This window comes from Lycium ferocissimum, chromosome 10, assembly GCF_029784015.1.
Source record: "Lycium ferocissimum isolate CSIRO_LF1 chromosome 10, AGI_CSIRO_Lferr_CH_V1, whole genome shotgun sequence".
In the NCBI taxonomy this organism is placed as follows: Eukaryota; Viridiplantae; Streptophyta; class Magnoliopsida; order Solanales; family Solanaceae; genus Lycium; species Lycium ferocissimum.
The window spans coordinates 25,119,347-25,125,014 of NC_081351.1; the positions used below are offsets into that span (position 1 = coordinate 25,119,347).

General features: G+C 29.3%; 1 pseudogene; it reads right to left on the minus strand.

Annotated features, from left to right (window-relative positions):
* Positions 1–4,966: 4,966 nt before the first annotated feature.
* Positions 4,967–5,668, minus strand: part of LOC132035236 (cysteine-rich receptor-like protein kinase 2) — a 14,703-nt pseudogene continuing 14,001 nt past the window's right edge.

Consider the following 5,668-nt stretch of genomic DNA (forward strand, 5'->3'; position numbering starts at 1 on the left):
GTGTTCTTAACAAAACAAATTTTCTATGAACAAAAAGATTATATCCTATAATCAATTAACTTAGTTGTTAAAGTACATGAAAAGTTTGTCATAACGAGGGCAAATCAGACTATCAGAAAAGCTACTCAATATAGCTAAAATAACTTGCTGCTTAATGTGCAAGAAAGTTAATAACAATAGTTGGCATATTTTATTAAGTAATTTGTGTTATTTATAATTTTAATTTATCTACATTTAGTTACGACTATACCCCATAGAGAGTGTATGTGCATGATTCTCATAGTATAAATGGTGTAAATGTTCGATTTTTAAATATAAGGGGTGTATCTCGAATTAATTTTTATTGCATGAATATTTAAATAATTAACCCTCAATTATAATAGAAAATTATTTACTTAAAATAGTTAGACTTGATTGTTTTTAGAGTTAGCTAAACAAACACTAACTAAGAAAAGGGAGCAACAAGTCAATGAACAAGAGGTTAAAAAATTTGTTAAAAAAGATAATTATCAAAAAATAAGAGAATCAATATTTTTTATAAGAATAAATACTTTTTCATAAATATCAAAGATAAGAGAATAAAAATTGTTAAAAGGTTCTTATGGTATCAGAACATTAAATTAATATTATAAATATTTTAGAAAAAAATTAATGTTATAAATATTTTAGAAAGTTTGATTTGCTACCAAAAAAATATATATTTTAGAAATAGTAATGAATGGATATACTAATTGTAATATTCTCTTTATCTCTTTCTCCTATATAAGAAGTCACGGAGTGGCAGCTGAAGCACATGCCTGCATGGTCACAAGGGCATTTCTGGTATTTTACTGATTTTTGTGCTTTAAACTTATTGTACTTCCTGCTGTATTGGGTGTATCTCTAACAGATGTAGTGTTTGTGAAATTGAGACCTATTCTTGCACTTGTTAATAGGCAGTTCTGCCAGACATGCATCATGCTACTAGCAAAGTGGGCCTCATTCTCGTATGGCAGCTACACAACTTCTGCAGATATAGTACTCTTGAAATGACCCACTACAAATTGCATAAATTTCATATTCTTTTTCTACATATAGTAACTAACTTTAAGATTTTCCAATTTTGAAGCCATGTGTATACTTTTTTCTTTATAAAAATAAGATTTAGGTAATTTTATGATATTTACAAAAGATACTTAGGCAGTAAAATAAAATTTCCTTTAGGACCTGAAAGAATGATAAAAAAAAATATCTGAGCATATCAGGCATAATCTTATGATTCAAATGTTATTCAGAAGCAGCTAATACATGGACTTTTATATATACACATAATCAATTTCTCATTGATTATATTTGTGTTGTTCTTAATAAGTAATAATTATTAGTTTTTCATTTTATTCTTAATCAAATGATTTACTACAGCATAAATATATAACTTATGTTAGATCACAAGTTTAAATATTAAATTAACACTGCTTAAAAAATTTTTATTTTTAAATTTCGCACGGTTTTTCTCACTAGTATATTTTTATATATAAGAAGCATCAGTTGAGGTGCTTGAGCTGTGTGTTTCATGGTCATGTTTGCTTAGCTTCTGCTTAAGGGTGTTGCACGTGGAAGAAATTGGTTGTTAGTGAAATAAGGCTGACCATTGTTGACTTGTAGTAGCTCTGGGGCCCACAACACCAATTCATTTCAAGGCTTTATTTGTTTAGTTTTGTGATATTTAGTGCCATTTTTTAAACCTTGGTGATTTATCCATAATTCCAAAATAATTACATATGATATTTTAATTAGTTTTTTATAACTTAAGTGTTTAATCTCTAATTCAACGACATTTATTACTCCAAATTATGATTTTACATTTATTCGAAGGATCATTTATAAAAATATTCTTTTTAACAAATTTTTTATAATTCTTTTTACTATTTTTAAAATGTCATTTTAATTTTCTCTTAGTTCCTCCCCCTTTTTTTTTTTTAAGGTTCTTGAGCTTTTAAGTCATCAATGATCACATATGTATTAAGGTACCGTATGACCCCTTCCATATTTCTAAATACTTCATGTCGTTCTATACGGAGCCGGATTCAGAATTTAAATTTTACAGGTTCAATTTTAAGACTTTTAGTATTGAACCCATTATTTTTTTTAAATTATGCGTTCATATCTACTATCTATTACAATTCTAATAATTTTAACACATAAATTTGTGTTCCGCATCAAAAATTAGGGATTTAGTTGAACCCCCACTTATAAGGCTACATACGCCACTGGTTCTGTATTGAAGTTTGAAGGTAATACAAGGAGACAATTTTCCTTTTTAAAGTATATGCGTTTAAAGAATTGTGAAAAAGGAAAATCATACAAGAAGAATCACAAAAGATACAAAAAAAGTCAATTATGTAATGCGAAGATCATATTAGTTATAATATTATTTTGTAAAGAAGAGAGTGAAATTTTTTATGAGGCACCTCCTTACTCTTAGGAAATTTATACAAATTCAAAACTCTACTCTATAATTAAGAACGTAAAAATATTAATTTTTATAATGAGCCTCCTTAAGATGCTACCCTTCATTTAAAAAATAATAATGATATAGTTGATATTCTTTTTGCATTGCATCGGATTTTATTTTTAACATTATCACATACATTATTTGAAATATTAATTTATTTAAAAGAGTATTGGTAAAATTTTATACCTAATCTATTGATTATTATTAAATATCTAAAATAAAAAAGTAGTAATGTTTGGGCCCATGCTATTTGTAACTAGTAAGTATACATGACACGGGCAACTTAGTAAATTGCCTTGGTTACATAGCGCACTAAAATAGTGCGTTATGTAATTTAGTTTTTTTTTTTTTTTTTTAAAGAAAATTCGGGTAACAGATTTTAACGGGGGACGTTAACTCACTTTTATATAACACATAAAAAAGTTGCGTTAAAGATACTTTCGGACCACTTTTTTTCTTGCGGTATTTTGGTTCATTTCTTCTTTTTTATTTAGGTTTTGGACTCCTATAGCTTATTAGCTAAACAATTAACCTTGAGGATCAACAAGTTAAAGTGAAAATGCATATTATTTAACCATAATTAAGTGTTAAAAAGTGTATATACAAGACATATTTCTTATATTTATTTATTTTGTGTAAACATCCGATGCAGATAATAGTTTGGAATTTTTACTGGTTGTAGCTTCTTTTAAGACCTAATTATTAATAATAACTACCCTTTTATTTAATTATCACTAGTAGCTAATTCACTTTTCTAAATTACAATTGGTAGCTATATCAAAAAACATACACAAATACATATATCTTTCTCTATTCCCAAGAATTACCCATTTCATATTTTTCATTCTCAAAACCATAAAAAATTTCTCTCCTCTCTCTCATCTCTGCGCCGCCATAACCACCACCAGATGCCCACCTTGCCCTCGCCCCATCGATAGGCTACGAAAACCCTCGATCTCTGAGGTTAACGGATTTATGAACAAACAATGGCTCTTCGCCACCATTATTATGATTCCATGTTTGACGTTATCGAGCCTTTTTTTTTTATCAAATAGTGTAGTTGATTGTACTTGTTTCTTGAATTGAATGTTCTTGAAATAATGTTTGGTTGACAAATGTTTCCTAAACTTTTGATGGATTTTTTACAAAAAAGAAAAAATGTTAGACCAATCTTCAACAACTTTTAGTATTGTAACTAAACAAGGATGTTTGAGATGAATTGGGCGTTCCATAATCTTTTGTCTTATTACTTTTAGTTCATAAATTGCTTCTCTAAATGTTGGGTGAATGTTCATGAAATGTTTGAAAGTAAATCAAATACAAAAATTTGAATGTATTTGGCTTTATATATATTTTCCCAAAATAATTTGTTGAAATTTTATTGATCATCCATTCAAATAAGTTATATATATTTCAAATACATGAAAATTTATATGCATTTGGTCTCATAACAGTTTTCACATGTACACAATGTGTTTTATTATTCGATTAGATATGTATTTGAAGCCCTTCAAATACTCGCGTCCAAATACATAAAATCATTAGACTAATTATTATGTATCTTTTGAAGGCCTTCAAATACAGCCTCTAAAATACGAATATTTAGCAAAGCATAGCTACAAATGGTAATATTTAAAGGATAGTTAAACTAATATGGTAGGAAGCTACCATATTAATGTGTGTATGACTCATTTGAGTAATTTTACCTAATTTTTTTATATAATAAATTATGATTTTGACCAATGCTACTTCAATGTGACAACACACAGAAGGAAAATGGGCCACACTGCATTTTGCATGTAGAATTAAAGGGAAAAAATTGCTCAATGAACATTGAAGGAAATTTTTTTTAAAATTATTTTTTGGAGGAGATGGTATAGAATAGCCACTTACAATTTGAAACTAAGAAACTGATTTTATCAATTTTAAAGGAGATTATGTAGAAAAATATGAAGTTCTCTAAAGTGTGAAAGAGCAAAATAATCCAAAAGAAAGAGTTGTTTCAACAATTTTGGGCTCAAAGAAAAGGAGATAAAAGAAATTATAAATGATGAATTGTTCTCTTTGGCCCAACTAAGAGAGAAGAGATTTACACATCAAAATTTTAGCCTTTAAATTATACATAAATCAAAACTGTTAATTTGAACTAGTTTCCTATAATTTTTACTAAGCCTTCAGAACTCAATCATGCATTCCAGATTTTGTCTTTTCAGTTTTCTCTTATTCAATATTACTCTCGACATTTTCTTAATTAAAATAAAACGCCAAACTTCTAATCTCTCCACTTTCAACTTATTTCATCAAGGCAAGTTGTTAGTTTTAGATTCTAAAAAAAATTCCATGTGTTTGATCATGAGTTGAGCTACAATTTCTACTAACCTTGGAAAAACATTGTGCATTCATCCAAACATCTTTTTTTTTTTTTACTTCTTACAAAACTATGCAAAGCAACTAACTGCTTGATCATAAGTTGAGCTTAAATGGAATATATAGAGGATTCATCTAGCCAGACCCCAAATTGTTTGGGACTGAGGCGTTGTTGTAACTAACAGCTATATCATGATGAAGTCTACTTCAAGAACATCAGTTTCAGAGCATCGCGCCAGATATCATCATCTGGGATAAAAAGAACTGTGGGATAAGTTGGCAATCGAAGCAGAGTCGCCTTCTTTAAGCGAGTACTTCTCCCAAGGGTCATGAAATTCCATGGTTTTCTCATCCACGAATGGCGGATTAGTAGGAGGAGGCAACTCTTCTTCTTTCTTGACGAACATTTGTAATGCCCTAGACATGGATGGCCTTAGTGTTGGGATCTCTTGAGTGCACAAAAGTCCGACATGTAAAACTCTCGCGACCTCATTTTTCACGTTGATTGTGTGGTAGTTATGCAACATGAGATTCGGATCGAACAGTTCCTCCACTATGCCACGTTGAAAGTGGTCCCACGCCTGTTAATTTCATCCAATATTAGTTAAGACCAGTGAACAAAAAAGTTTTTTCCAAGATTGAAAATTTTGTTCAAGAAAAAGAGTGATTGATCAGAAATTACAATGGAAACTAAGCTCTTTGTGTATTCGGCATTTTTGCTCCTGTTATTTTGCCTTCCGGTAACAATTTCCAGTAGAAGAACCCCAAAGCCGTAAACATCTGCTTTTTTACGTCAATTGGCCATGT